Raw genomic sequence first — 15840 nt, 5'->3', positions numbered from 1 at the left:
CTAGTGAGAAAATAAGACATAAAAAAAGAAAAAATATATATATAAGTATTGGAAAAGAAAAAATACATTGTCATTATAGATAGTATAACAAGTTTGTTAGATACAAGAATAATATATAATGCTCAATTGAATATATATCTTGAAGAAACATAAAACAAATTATTTTAAATGAAACTATCGTAATAAATTTAAAATAAATACATTGGAATAATAAATCTTACAAAAGACATATATGGCCTAAAATATTGAGATATTAAAATAGGCCTATAAATAGATACAATATTTGATTTTTCCAAATTAATCTGTAAAGTCAATAAAATCCCCATCAAATTCCTGTCAGATGGTTAAGACCTGAGAAGCTGGCTCAAATTTATATGGAAACACAGTGGGCCAAATTTAGCCAGGAAACTCTGAAAGAATATGGTCTGAGGAGTTCTTTACTGTATATCATATACAAAGTTAGAATAATTAGTGCATTGTGGTGTTGGCATAAAGATAACCAAATTGACCAATGACACAGAATAGAGATCCCAGAAACAAATACTATATACATGGGTACCTGACTTACCCATGTGGCATTGTGGAACAGTGCAAAAAGGAGGACATTTTCAATGATAAGCTCAAACTTCTGTTTCAATTTAGAAAAATAAGGGCAATCTGACTCCCACTATAAACTTTACATGAAAATCATCTCTAGGTGGATTTTACTGTATATGTAAAGGTAAAAGGCACAACAATTAACCTCCCAGACTGACCTAGAATATAGAAAAATGTGATTATTATCTCCAAGAAGGGAAGGACTTCTTAACCAAAAAATTAACCATAATTAACAATCAATAAATTGGATGACATTATATTTAGAAACTTCTGCTCAACAAAATTGAGACAGTGAAGAATGAAACACAACGTGTGAGAAGTTATTTGCAACCTATAAGCCCAAAAAAGAACTTATATGTCTAATATGTTTTAAAACATTATAAATCAAAAAAGAAAAGAAAAAGAAAAATTGACAAGCCACTTGAATAGGAAATCTACAAAAGAAGATGAGTCAATAAACATATGAATAAATCCTTAACCTTAAAAGTCATCAGGCAAATCCAAACTAAATGTGCCAGTAGGTAACACTAGATGTTAGGCTAATATATATTGCTATATGCAAGATAGAATGACTGAAATTTTAAAAGACTGACAATACCAAATGTTGCTGTTGCGGACTGAATATCTGTGCCCCTCTCCTGCAATTTAGTATGAGGTCATGAGTGTGGGGCCCTCATGATGGGATTAGTGACTTTTTAAGACAAGAAACCTGAGAGCTTGCCGGCTGTCTCTCCTCCCTTAAGCATACAAAGAAGAGATCATGTGAGCACGAAGTAAAATGGTGGCTGCCTACAAGCTAAGAGACGAGGCCTCAGAATGAAACCTGCCTTGCTGGCACCTTGATCTTGGACTACTCAGCTTTCAGAAATGTAAGAAATAAATCTTTATCGTTTAAGCCACCCAGTCTATGGTATTTCGTTATGACAGCCTGAGTTAACTAAGACAGTGAGCAAATACCAAGGATGCTGCCTATACAAAGTATACAATGACAAGGAAATGAAGCAACTGAACCCTTCATACTTGCTGGGGATGGTGTAAATTTGTTTGTAATTATCTACTAAGGCTGAGCATATGCATACCCCATAACCCAGCAATTCACCCTCTTCAGGAATTGCATACATATGTGAATCCAATAAATATATGCATCCAATAAAATGTGCAATCAACAAAATTGCATACATATGTGCATTAAGAAATGATGATTCTTGCATTATTTGTAATAGGGAAAATTCCAAATATCTGTCCATTGTATATACATATATTAAATAAAGTGTAGCCTATTAATAAGCTAGAAAAATATATAACAATGAAAGTGAACAAACTATAGGTATTTGCAACAACAGTGATGAATCACACAAGCATAATGTTGAGTAAAATAGGGTAGATGCAAAAATATCATACATATTAGGAACAGTATTTAGGTGTGAAAGTCCAGAAGGTAAAACCGTGAAAGAAAACATGAAAGGAGATATGCAATATTGGCAATGCCCTACTCTTTTTGACTTAGGTGCTGTAACACAAGTATGATCTTTGTGATAATTCATGAACTATGCATTTTTAAATGTTTTTGAGATATAATTCATATACCATAAAATTTACTATTTTAAATCGTAAAATTCAAAGGTCTTTAGTATATTCAACTACTATGCATTCATCATCGTTCACTAATTCCAGAATATTTCTATCACCACCCCCTCAAAAGAAATTTTATGCTTTTTAGCAGTCATTCCCAATTCCCAGCTCCTCAAATCCCCTGGCAGTCACTTATCTACTTTCAGTCTCTGGAGATTTGACCTGGATACTTAATAGAAATGGAATCATACAATATGTGACTTTTTTATGTCTGACTTCTTTCATGTAGAATAATGTTTTCAAGATTATCCATCATGTAGCATGTATAAGTACTTCATTACTTTTCATTTTTGAATTATATTCCATTGAATGGATATACCACATTTTTAAAATCTATTCCTCAATTGATGGACATCAGGATTGTTTCCACTTTTTGGCTTTTCTGAGTAGAACTGCTATGAACATTCATGGACAAGTTTTTATGTGAACATATGATTTCAGCTCTCTTTTGTATATACCAAAGAGTGAGATTGTGGATCATAAATTAACTCTATGTTTACTTTTTCAGGTACAGCCAAACTGTTTTCTATAATTGCTGCATCATTTTACACTGCTACCAGCAATGTTTAGGGTCCCAGTATCTCCACATTTTCACCAAGATTTGTTATTGTCCATATATTTTTTATACCTACCCTAGTTTTTATGAAGAGGTATCTTATGGTTTTGATTTGGATTTCCTTAATAACTAATAATGTTGGGCATCTTTTTAGGTGCTTACTGGCCATTGTATATCTTCTTTTTTTTTTTTTTTCTCCTCTGGTTGTTTGTGACCTAGGTGAAATAAGTCAGAGAAAGACAAATACTGTATGATCTCACTTATATGTGGAATCTAAAAACAAAATAAAACAAAACAAAAATGAACTTATAGATACAGAGAACAGTTTGATGGTTGCCAGAGGCTGGGGTGGGAGGTAGGGGAAATAGGTAAAAGTGGTCAAAAGGCACAAACTTCCAGTTATAAGTAAGTTCTGAGGATATAATGTACAGCATGGTGAGTATAGTTAATAACACTGTATTGCATATTTGAAAGGTGCTAAGAGAGTAGATCTTAAAAGTTCTCATCACAAGAAAAAAACCTAACTGTATGTGGTGACAGATGCTAACTAAACTTATTGTGGTTAGCATTTCACAGTATACACATACAGCAAATCATTATGTAATACACTTTAATACAATGTCTTATGTCAATTATATTTTAATAAAAGTGTAAAAAAATATAATTATTATAAAAAAGTAATTTGTATTAGTGAATTTGAAAACCTGGATAAAATTAATAATTTTCTAGGGAAATGCCAATTATAAAAATTGATTCAAGAGATCACAAATAGCAAATAGCAAAGAAAAATATAATTTTGACTCATGTTAGTTATAAAAATTGATACCAAAGTCCTGGATTAAATTTTACCAACTCTCAGGCAGGCTAATTGATTTTTTTCTGATGGGAATTAGTCTATTAAGCAATATCCCTGTGTCTTGCTTAAGTTAGTCAGGGTAAGTTTCTGTTGCTAACAACCAAAGAAAACCAACTGAAGCATAAATTGGGGCTTGCCTTAGTCAGCTTGAGCTGCTGTAACAAAAAATATTTTAGACTGGGTGGCTTAAACAACAAAAATTTATTTCTTACAGTTCTAGAGTCTGGGAAGTCCAAGATCAAGGTGCCAGCAATGTAGGTTTCATTCTGAGGTCTCTTCTCTTGGATTATAGGCAGCTGCCTTCTGTGTGCTCACACAACCTCTTCCTTGTGTTAGGGCAGAGACAAGGAGAAATAAACGCTTCTTGTGCCTCTTCTTTTCCAGGCATTAATCCTATCATGAGGCCCCACCCTCATGACCTCATCTTAACCTAATTACTTTCGCAAAGCCTTATCTCCAAATACCATCACATTATGGTTAGTGCTTTGACATGTGAATTTTGGAGAAGACAAACTTTCAGTCCATAACAGTGCTGTTACGTGGGACCCGCAATGGTTTTTTGTTACATTTTTCATAGATCATAGGTGTGGGAAACATATTAAGAATTGGCTGAGAAAATAATAGAATAAGAATGTAAAGTTCAGGTCTTAATTTAGACAGTGACCTGTGATTGCAGAGCAAGAATGGATTACAAAATCTATCCCTTCAGCTTTCTAGTAATTCCTTCATTCCTTTTTACAGATACATTCTGTATATTATCCATTATTAGGGATTAATCATATCAATGAAAAATTGTTTTAATAAAAATATCATTAAAGTAATATAAAAATTATTTTTATAGATTTTCAGAAAGCATTCTGTGATATGAGATCAGACTGTAAGAGCAGGATGGTTAACTTTTAGAAACTTCAGTTTTAGAAACTTTTAAAAATGAAAACTCATAGAAAGTTAATTAACACTGAGTGAAATTTTTGAAATTCTTTAAAATAAATCATGAAGAATCACAAAAAATATTTATTTGCCAAATTTTTCATAGATTTGATCTAGTAGAACACAAGTCCTCTTAACTTTGCCAAATTGTATTTGTTCCCAATGAACACAATTCCACTTAACTCTGACTTTCCTAATAAACATTTCATGTTGAAGATTAGGAAATATATTATTACTCAGAAATCAATTTACACGGCCTTACTTTTATTTTAGATGTAAATATTTTAAGTACTGAATTGTATTAAACTTGGAAACAAGATAAATAAAATAAAGGTCTCAATATTATTCATTATTAATCTTCGTATGGCAACAATTTTCAAGAAGTGGAGGGTATTTAGTGCTAAATTAAAGCAGACTTATGATAGAACTCGACATTATAATGGCATTAGTATCAAGGATGATAATAATTTATGTGTGTCCACAATTTAGTAATGATTTCCCAGTGTACTAAGTAGGAAATGTATTCATTTAAATGAGATTAATTCTGTCCAGGTAGGTAAGTAGCATACTCAGGCCCATGAATAATTCTATCCTGTGTCTGTACATAAGTGTTACATTGTATGGAGAGAAAGGAAACGTCCTCACATCCAGACAACATGCAATTCAATAGGGAGATTTGCAATGATGGAGCAAACAAACTATTGATGCAAGTTAGGCTCTTAAGAACAATGTAGAGATAGAGGTAGATGTAGATAGCTATAGATACAAATACAGATGGGTGTATATAGATGTGTGTGTGTGTGTGTGTATATATATATAGAGAGAGAGAGAGAGAGAGGTCATATCATTCTGGTTTGTGTCAAATCATAAGATTGAGGCCTTAATCCTTTCTTTTGCTACCTTCTCTACTTTATCCAAGTCTAAGACAACTTTTCCATGGCCATCATGGAAAGAAGTCACCTCTCCACACCTGCCCAGCTGAGCCAAGACAGGGAGTGTTTCTAGTGGTCAAATTCTTAGTGACCTCCTCTAAGGTCACTAAGGTCCTCTAAGGTCCTCTAAGGTGGTGACCTCCTCTCTGTCTGCACAGTTCTTGGGTTCAGGGGGCTCTGTTCCTCAAGAAAACCCACTGCAACAGACTGAAGGCAGATCTTCCCCTCCGTGTAAAAAACATTAGGGAACTTACAGAGAAGCTATAAACTTAAAATCGGTTGACTTACATTTTTAATAATGTGCGTATCAGAAAATTTATGGGTTTTATGTAGTGCCTATAAAACTATAAAAACCCCCCTAGTTTTTAATAAATTTTTACATCTTTCTACAAAACGAATCCCCTGGGAAATATTTATTAGAAAAAGACTTTGGAATTTCACTTTTTGAAGCACATTCCATGAAGTACAGCATAATCAGACATATTATATTGTAAAATTAAGTAGAGTAAAGTATTGAACATTACCAATTAAAATTATAAATGTTAGCAGGAGAAAATGGTGTGAAGTATCCAGTGCCCTAAGTATAAAGACAAGACAAATTATGCCTGTGCCAGGTAGGATTTTCATGATCTAGAGATTTCTGGAAACGAATTTCAAGACTCTCAAGAGTGCTAGACATTTTGCTCTATTAGGATACCTATTTGGCAGATACCCATTTGCAGCTCCCTGAAGCATTTGCATTTCTCCATACTTAAGGTGCTTGCCAGATATAAATATGAAAATAGATCATTTCTAATTCAAAGGAGTGCCAGTTCCATGCTTGGCATTATACATTCCAATGCTTGGTCATTTAGCATTGCCACCGCAATTAAAACCAATTCTTTGAAACTGGATTACTCATTTGATGTGCCTTACATTAACCGCAGCACCACCTACCATACTGAAAATACACGTCCAAAAGAGAGAGGATATCTTTCCCAGGAAAGCCTGCCTCAGAATGATTATTTCTAGCTGATGTTACAGAAGAAGCTTCGACAATAGGCACATATCAATTCCGCACAATTCAGCTTGTCCTTCTATGATTGATGTATAATGGTTACTATTGTAGCCGTTCCAAACGCTCTTGTTCCTCTTCGTCACTCTCTATCATACCATGACTTGAAAGACAATGAGCATGATGCTGCTTTTGAAAAGCTTTGATCTACTGCAGCATCTAGAAGCAGAACTGAAAAAAAAGAAAGGGGGATGGGAATTTCAGAAAACTAGCCCAGTGGCTGCTCGTTCTGATGCAGAGCACAAACCATTAGCAACCCAAAGATTAGAATGAATATAGTTCAATTAATGCAAGAAAACGGCCAGTGCTTGATGTGTTTCTGTCAATCATATTACAGCAATAACTATAATTTGGAAGTTGGAAAAATAGGAAGGCTTATATTAGGATTAAAAGCTTAAGTTTTTGTTTTGTTTTGTTTTGTTGGACTGAAATGTGTTTTATGGCAACTGAAAATACAAATATTCTATTTCCCCTATGCTTTTGGATCCAAAATATCAGCATAAATGAAAATGAAGTAAAACGTATTAGGAACAAATAAACAATGTTATTTCCAATAAAAGCTCTACATTTAAAATTCCTCTTATTGCCTTGGGCTCTTCACACTGTCTGGTATATTTTGAAACATGATACCCTGGAAGGTGATTTTATAATGCAAGTTTATTATTTTTCCTACCATGGTAAGGAATAGAAAGTGGAATATTTCATCTTATTGTTTGTTGCTTAGAAAAAAATACTTTTAAACTTCCTCTACTGTGTTCCATAGTGCTGAAAGTATATATAGAACAAAGTATTGTCTACCTTGTCCTTGTCTTTACTATATTAATCCCAGTTATTTTATATTTGTATTTGTAAAGAGAAAAAAGATAAAGTTTACTGACTTTAGGATTAAACACTTAAAATATATTTGTTCTTTCAATTTATAGCAAATGCTTTATAAAAAGAGAGTATCAGTATTCATTAATTAAAAAGATTTTTTAAAAGTATAGCACTTTTTATTCTAGAGATTTCCTGTATTATATAGGTAAATTATTATATTATTTTTGTGATCACTGTAGAGTTTAGAATACGTACGTCAACCTTGAAATATAATATCATGTATAGTGTAAGAACCCTACAATAGTATTTATTCTTTCATTCCTTCCCTCTTAATCCTATATGCTGTTTTTGTCATAATTTTTACATCTATATATGTCAAAACTACACAATGCACTGTTAATTCTTCTGCATTATCTTTTAAAGCAACTAAAATTATGAAAAAAAACTACTGTAAATTACCATTATTTTTACCCTTTCCACTCCACTATTTCTCTAGGTAGGTATCAATTTCCATCCGATATCATATTTCTCTGTCTAAATAACTTTCTATAACATTCCTTTTAACACAGGCCTGATGGTCATAAGTTCTCTCAGCTTTTGATTCCCTGAAAAAGTCTCTATTTTGCATTCACTTTTTTAACGATATTTTTGCTGAGTATGAAAGTCTGTGTTGAGAGATTTTTCTATCATTACTTTGAAGAAGAGTGAAGAAGATGCCATTCCATATTCTTCTAGGCTGTATAGAGTGGTGACATTATTGTCTTTGTTCCTCTCTATGTAATGTATTTTTTTATTTGCTTTTTCTGTTTGCTTTCCAGATTTTTCCTTTTTTTTTTTTACATCTTTATTGGAGTATAATGGCTTTACAATGGTGTGTTAGTTTCTACTTTATAACAAAGTGAATCAGTTATACATATACATATGTTCCCATATCTCTTCCCTCTTGAGTCTCCCTCCCTCCCACCCTCCCTATCCCACCCCTCTAGGTGGTCACAAAGCACCGAGCTGATCTCCCTCTGCTATGTGGCTGCTTCCAACTAGCTATCTATTTTACGTTTGATAGTGTATATATGTCCATGCCACCCTCTCACTGTGTCACAGCTTACCCTTCCCCCTCCCCATATCCTCAAGTCCATTCTCTAGTAGGTCTGTGTCTTTATTCCTGTCTTACCCCTAGGTTCTTCATGACATTTTTTTTCTTAAATTCCATATATATGTGTTAGCATATGGTATTTATCTTTCTCTTTGTGACTTACTTCACTCTGTATGACAGACTCTAGGTCCATCCACCTCATTACAAATAGCTCAATTTCGTTTCTTTTTATGGTTGAGTAATATTCCATCGTATATATGTGCCATATCTTCTTTATCCATTCAGCCAATGATGGACACTTAGGTTGTTTCTATCTCCTGGCTATTGTAAATAGAGCTGCAATGAATATTTTGGTACATGACTCTTTTTGAATTATGGTTTTCTCAGGGTATATGCCTGGTAGTGGGATAGCTGGGTCATATGGTAGTTCTATTTGTAGTTTTTTAAGAAACTTCCATACTGATCTCCATAGTGGCTGTACCAATTCACATTCCCACCAGCAGTGCAAGAGTGTTCCCTTTTTTTGATGTGTTCTAGATTTTTTGATGATGGCCATTCTGACTGGTGTGAGATGATATCTCATTGTAGTTTTGATTTGCATTTCTCTAATGATTAATGATGCTGAGCATTCTTTCATGTGTTTGTTGGCAGTCTGTATATCTTCTTTGGAGAAATATCTATTTAGGTCTTCTGCCCATTTTTGGATTGGGTTGTTTGTTTTTTTTGTTATTGAGCTGCATGAGCTGCTTGTAAATTTTGGAGATTAATCCTTTGTCAGTTGCTTCATTTGCAAATACTTTCTCCCATTCTGAGGGTTCTCTTTTGGTCTTGTATATGGTTTCCTTTGCTATGCAAAAGCTTTGAAGTTTCATTAGGTCCCATTTATTATTTTTGATTTTATTTCCATTTCTCTAGGAGGTAGGTCAAAAAGGATCTTGCTGTGATTTATGTCATAGAGTGTTCTGCCTATGTTTTCCTCTAAGAGTTTGATAGTTTCTGGCCTTAAATTTAGGTCTTTAATCCATTTTGAGTTTGTTTTTGTGTATGGTGTTAGGAAGTGTTCTAATTTCATTCTTTTACATGTACCTGTCCAGTTTTCCCAGCACCAGTTATTGAAGAGGCTGTCCTTTCTCCACTGTACACTCCTGCCTCCTTTACCAAAGATAAGGTGACCATATGTGCGTGGGATTATCTCTGGGCTTTCTATCTTGTTACATTGATCTATCTTTCTGTTTTTGTGCCAGTACCATACTGTCTTAATTACTGTAGCTTTGTAGTATGGTCTGAAGTTAGGGAGCCTGATTCCTCCAGCTCCATTTTTCGTTCTCAAGATTGCTTTGGCTATTCGGGGTCTTTTGTGTTTCCATACAAATTGTGAAATTTTTTGTTCTAGTTCTGTGAAAAATACCAGTGGTAGTTTGACAGGGATTGCATTGAATCTGTAGATTGCTTTGGGTAGTAGAGTCATTTTCACAATGTTGATTCTTCCAATCCAAGAACATGGTATATCTCTCCATCTATTTGTATCATCTTTAATTTCTTTCATCAGTGTCTTATAATTTTCTGCATACAGGTCTTTTGCCTCCTTACGTAGGTTTATTCCTAGATATTTTATTCTTTTTGTTGCAATGGTAAATGGGAGTGTTTTCTGGATTTCACTTTCAGATATTTCATCATTAGTGTATAGGAATGCCAGAGATTTCTGTGCATTAATTTTGTATCCTGCAACTTTACCAAATTCATTGATTAGCTCTAGTAGTTTTGTGGTAGCATCTTTAGGATTCTCTATGTACAGTATCATGTCATCTGCAAACAGTGACAGCTTTACTTCTTCTTTTCCGATTTGGATTCCTTTTATTTCTTTTTCTTCTCTGACTGCTGTGGCTAAAACTTCCAAAACTATGTTGAATAACAGTGGTGAGAGTGGGCAACCTTGTCTTGTTCCTGATCTTAGTGGAAATGCTTTCAGTTTTTCACCAGTGAGGACGATGTTGGCTGTGGGTTTGTCATATATGGCCGTTATTACGTTGAGGAAAGTTCCCTCTATGCCTACTTTCTGCAGGGTTTTTATCATAAATGGGTGTTGAATTTTGTCAAAAGCTTTCTCTGCATCTATTGAGATGATCATATGATTTTTCTCCTTCAATTTGTTAATATGGTGTATCACGTTGATTGATTTGTGTATATTGAAGAATCCTTGCATTCCTGGAATAAACCCCACTTGATCATGATGTATGATGCTTTTAATGTGCTGTTGGATTCTGCTTACTAGTATTTTGTTGAAGATTTTTGCATCTATGTTCATCAGTGATATTGGCCTGTAGTTTTCTTTCTTTGTGACATCCTTGTCTGGTTTTGGTATCAGGGTGATGGTGGCCTCGTAGAATGAGTTTGGGAGTGTTCTTCCCTCTGCTGTATTTTGGAAGAGTTTGAGAAGGATAGGTGTTAGCTCTTCTCTAAATGTTTGATAGAATTCGCCTGTGAAGGCATCTGGTCCTGGACTTTTGTTTGTTGGAAGATTTTTAATCACAGTTTCAATTTCAGTGCTTGTGATTGGTCTTTTCATATTTTCTATTTCTTCCTGATTCAGTCTTGGCAGGTTGTGCATTTCTAAGAATTTGTCCATTTCTTCCAGGTTGTCCATTTGATTGGCATAGAGTTGCTTGTAGTAATCTCTCATGATCTTTTGTATTTCTGCACTGTCAGTTGTTACTTCTCCTTTTTCATTTCTAATTCTATTGATTTGAGTCTTCTCCCTTTTTTTCTTGATGAGTCTGGCTAATTGTTTATCAATTTTGTTTATCTTCTCAAAGAACCAGCTTTTAGTTTTATTGATCTTTGCTATCATTTCCTTCATTTCTTTTTCATTTATTTCTGATCTGATATTTATGATTTCTTTCCTTCTGCTAACTTTGGGGGTTTTTTTGTTCTTATTTCTCTAATTGCTTTAGGTGCAAGGTTAGGTTGTTTTTTCGAGATGTTTTCTGTTTCTTAAGGTAGGATTGTATTGCTATAAACTTCCCTCTTAGAACTGCTTTTGCTGCATCCCATAGATTTTGGGTCGTCGTGTCTCCATTGTCATTTGTTTCTAGGTATTTTTTGATTTCCTCTTTGATTTCTTCAGGATCACTTCATTCCTGTAATTGATATCTAATCTCATAACGTTGTGGTCAGAAAAGATACTTGATACAATTTCAATTTTCTTAAATTTACCAAGGCTTGATTTGTGACCCAAGATATGATCTATCCTGGAGAATGTTCCATGAGCAGTTGAGAAAAATGTGTATTCTGTTGTTTTTGGATGGGATGTCCTATAAATATCAATTAAGTCCATCTTGTTTAATGTATCATTTAAAGCTTGTGTTTCCTTATTTATTTTCATTTTGGATGATCTGTCCATTGGTGAAAGTGGGGTGTTAAACTCCCCTACTATGAATGTGTTACTGTCAATTTCCCCTTTTATGGCTCTTAGTATTTGCCTTTTGTATTGAGGTGCTCCTATGTTGGGTACATAAATATTTACAATTGTTATATCTTCTTCTTGGATCGATCCCTTGATCATTATGTAGTGTCCTTCTTTGTCTCTTCTAATAGTCTTTATTTTAAAGTCCATTTTTTCTGATATGAGAATTGCTACTCCAGCTTTCTTTTGGTTTCCATTTGCATGAAATATCTTTTTCCATCCCCTTACTTGCAGTCTGTATGTGTCTCTAGGTCTGAAGTGGGTCTCTTGTAGACAGCAAATATATGGGTCTTGTTTTTGTATTCATTCAGCCAATCTGTGTCTTTTGGTGGGAGCATTTAGTCCATTTACATTTAAGGTAATTATCGATATGTATGTTCCTATTACCATTTTCTTAATTGTTTTGGATTTGTTATTGTAGGTCTTTTCCTGCTCTTGTGTTTCTTGCCTAGAGAAGTTCCTTTAGCATTTGTTGTAAAGCTGGTTTGGTGGTGCTGAACTCTCTCAGCTTTTGCTTGTCTGTAAAGGTTTTAATTTCTCCATCAAATCTGAATGAGATCCTTGCTGGGTAGAGTAATCTTGGTTGCAGGTTTTTCTCCTTCATCACTTTCAATATGTCCTGCCAGTCCCTTCTGGCTTGCAGAGTTTCTGCTGAAAGATCAGCTGTTAACCTTATGGGGATTCCCTTGTGTGTTATTTGTTGTTTTTCCCTTGCTGCCTTTAATATGTTTTCTTTGTATTTAATTTTTGACAGTTTGATTAATATGTGCCTTGGCGTATTTCTCCTTGGATTTATCCTATATGGGACTCTCTGTGCTTCCCGGACTTGATTAACTATTTCCTTTCCCATATTAGGGAAGTTTTCAACTATAATCTCTTCAAATATTTTCTCCGTCCCTTTGTTTTTCTCTCCTTCTTCTGGAACCCCTATAATTCAAATGTTGGTGCGTTTAATGTTGTCCCAGAGGTCTCTGAGACTGTCCTCAGTTCTTTTCATTCTTTTTTCTTTATTCTGCTCTGCAGTAGTTATTTCCACTATTTTATCTTCCAGGTCACTTATCCGTTCTTCTGCCTCAGTTATTCTGCTATTGATCCCATCTAGAGTATTTTAAATTTCATTTATTGTGTTGCTCATTGTTGTTTGTTTCATCTTTAGTTCTTCTAGGTCCTTGTTTCTTACATTTTGTCTATTCTGTTTCCAAGATTTTGGATCATCTTTACTATCATTATTCTGAATTCTTTTTCAGGTAGACTGCCTATTTCCTCTTCGTTTGTTAGGTCTGGTTGGTTTTTATCTTGCTCCTTCATCTTCTGTGTGTTTTTCTGTCTTCTCATTTTGCTTATCTTACTGTGTTTGGGGTCTCCTTTTTGCAGGCTGCTGGTTCGTAGTTCCCATTGTTTTTGGTGTCTGTCCCAGTGGCTAAAATTGTTTCAGTGGGTTGTGTAGGCTTCCTGGTGGAGGGGATTAGTGCCTGTGTTCTGGCGGATGAGGCTGGATCTTGTCTTTCTGGTGGGCAGGTCCACGTCTGGTGGTGTGTTTTGGGGTGTCTGTGGACATATTATGATTTTAGGCAGCCTCTCTGCTAATGGGTGGTGTTGTGTTCCTGCCTTACTAGTTGTTTGGCATAGGATGTCCAGCACTGTAGCTTGCTGGTTGTTGAGTGAAGCTGGGTGCTGGTGTTGAGATGTAGATCTCTGGGAGATTTTCACCGTTTGATATTATGTGGAGCTGGGAGGTCTCCTGTGGACCAGTGTCCTGAAGTTGGCTCTCCCACCTCAGAGGCACAGCACTGACTCCTGCCTGCAGCACCAAGATCCTTTCATCCACACGGCTCAGAATAAAAGGGAGAAAAAGTAGAAAGAAAGAAAGAAAGAAGGAAGGAAGGAAGGAAAGAAAGAAGATAAAAGAAAGTAAGATAAAATAAAATAAAGTTATGAAAATAAAAAATAATTATTAAAAACAATTTTTTTAAGAAAAAAACAAAACAAAAAAACGGATAGAACCCTAGGACAAATGGTGAAAGCAAAGCTATATGGACAAAATCTCACACAGAAGCATACACATGTACACTCACAAAAAGAGGAAAAGGGGAAAAAATCATAAATCTTGCTCTCAAAGTCCACCTCCTCATTTAGGATGATTCGTTGTCTATTCATGTATTGCACAGATGCAGGGTACATCAAGTTGAATGTGGAGCTTTAATCCGCTGCTTCTGAGGCTGCTGGGAGAGATTTCCCTTTCTCTTCTTTGTTCTCACAGCTCCCAGGGGCTCAGCTTTGGTTTTGGCCCCGCCTCTGCCTGTAGGTCGCCCGGAGGTCGTCTGTTCTTCGCTCAGACAGGACGGGGTTAAAGGAGCAGCTGCTTAGAGGACTCTGGCTCACTCAGGCCGGGTGGATGGAGGGGTGCGGATGCGGGGCGAGCCTGCAGCGGCAGAGGCTGGCAGGACGTTACACCAGCCTGTGGCGTTCTCCCAGGGAAGTTGTCCCTGGATCCCAGGACCCTGGCAGTGGCGGGCTGCACAGGCTCCCCGGAAGGGGGGTGTGGATAGTGACCTGTGCTCACACACTGGCTTCTTGGTGGTGGCAGCAGCAGCCTTAGTGTCTCATGCCCGTCTCTGGGGTCCGCGCTGTTAGCCGCAGCTCGCGCCCGTCTCTGGAGCTCCTTTAAGCAGCGTTCTGAATCCCGTCTCCTCACGCACCAGGAAACAAAGAGGGAAGAAAAAGTCTCTTGCCTCTTCAGCAGCTCCAGACTTTTCCCGGGACTCCCTCCCAGCTAGCCGTGGTGCACTAGCCCGCTTCAGGCTGTGTTCACACCGCCAACACCAGTCCTCTCCCTGAGCTCTGACTGAAGCCCGAGTCTCAGCTCCCAGCCCCGCCCACCCCAGCGGGTGAGCAGAAAAGCCTCGGGCTGGTGAGTGCCGGTCGGCACTGATCCTCTGTGCAAGAATCTCTCTGCTTTGCCCTCCGCACCCCTGTTGTTGTGTTCTCCTCGGCGGCTCCGAAGCTTTCCCCCTCCGCCACCCGCAGTCTCCACCCGCGAAGGGGCTTCCTAGTGTGTGGAAACTTTTCCTCCTTCACAGCTCCCTCCCACTGGTGCAGGTCCCGTCCGTATTCTTTTGTCTCTGTTTATTCTTTTTTCTTTTGCCCTACCCAGGTACGTGGGGAGTTTCTTGCCTTTTGGGAGGTCTGAGGTCTTCTGCCAGCGTTCAGTAGGTGTTCTTTAGGAGTTGTTCCACGTGTAGATGTATTTCTGGTGTATCTGTGGGGAGGAAGGTGATCTCCGCGTCTTACTCTTCCGGAATCTTCCTGATTCCCCCCCGATTTTTCTTTTTATCGTTGAGTTTTAGCTGTTTGACTCTAATGTGTGTGGGTGTGTTTTGGGGAATTTATCCTTTTAGAGATTCTTTGGGATTCATGGATATGTGGCTTTTTTTTCATAAATTTTGAAAAAATTTCTGGCCATTATCTCTTCGTTCTCTTATTCTATCTCATTCTTTCTCTCTTGTTTCAAGATTCAAATTTCATGTATGTTAGGCCATTTGATATTGTCCTGAAGTTCTTGGGTGCTCTGTTCTGTTGTGAGTTATTTTTTCCCCCCAGTTTTTATCTCTGAGTTTCTCTTTCGATAATTTCTATTGATGTACCTGCAAATTTAGTTTTCTCAGCTGTGTTTGGTCTGCTGATGATACCATTAAAGGAATTCTCCATCTCTGACATTGTATGCTTTATTTTTAGTATTCTCATTTGAGATTTAAAATAGTTTCTTTCAGCCTGCTGAATCTTGCATCTGTTCATACATGTTATCAACTTTTTCGGCAAGATTTATACTAATTATAGTTATTTTAAATTCTCTTATTAGATTATTGTAACATCTTGGTCATTTTGAAATTGGATCTTCTGATTACCTCGAT

At 36.3% G+C, this 15840-nt stretch overlaps 1 long non-coding RNA gene across 1 annotated transcript in view; it reads right to left on the bottom strand.

Moving 5' to 3' along the window:
* Nucleotides 1-4091, bottom strand: part of LOC149749953 (uncharacterized) — a 32770-nt gene extending 28679 nt beyond the window's left edge. Inside the window, exons 1-2 of the long non-coding RNA XR_016391920.1 lie at nt 3854-4091; nt 2862-3000 (exon numbers count right to left, since the gene is read on the bottom strand). This is a non-coding gene — a long non-coding RNA (uncharacterized LOC149749953). The remainder of the gene's footprint in view (nt 1-2861; nt 3001-3853) is intronic.
* Between the last annotated feature and the right edge of the window lie 11749 nt (nt 4092-15840).

Source organism: Delphinapterus leucas, chromosome 2 (genome assembly GCF_059928025.1).
Source record: "Delphinapterus leucas isolate spDelLeu-1000000601 "Yukka" chromosome 2, BTC_Dleu_Yukka2, whole genome shotgun sequence".
NCBI classification, from domain to species: Eukaryota; Metazoa; Chordata; class Mammalia; order Artiodactyla; family Monodontidae; genus Delphinapterus; species Delphinapterus leucas.
This window is presented reverse-complemented; position numbering and strand designations above follow the sequence as displayed.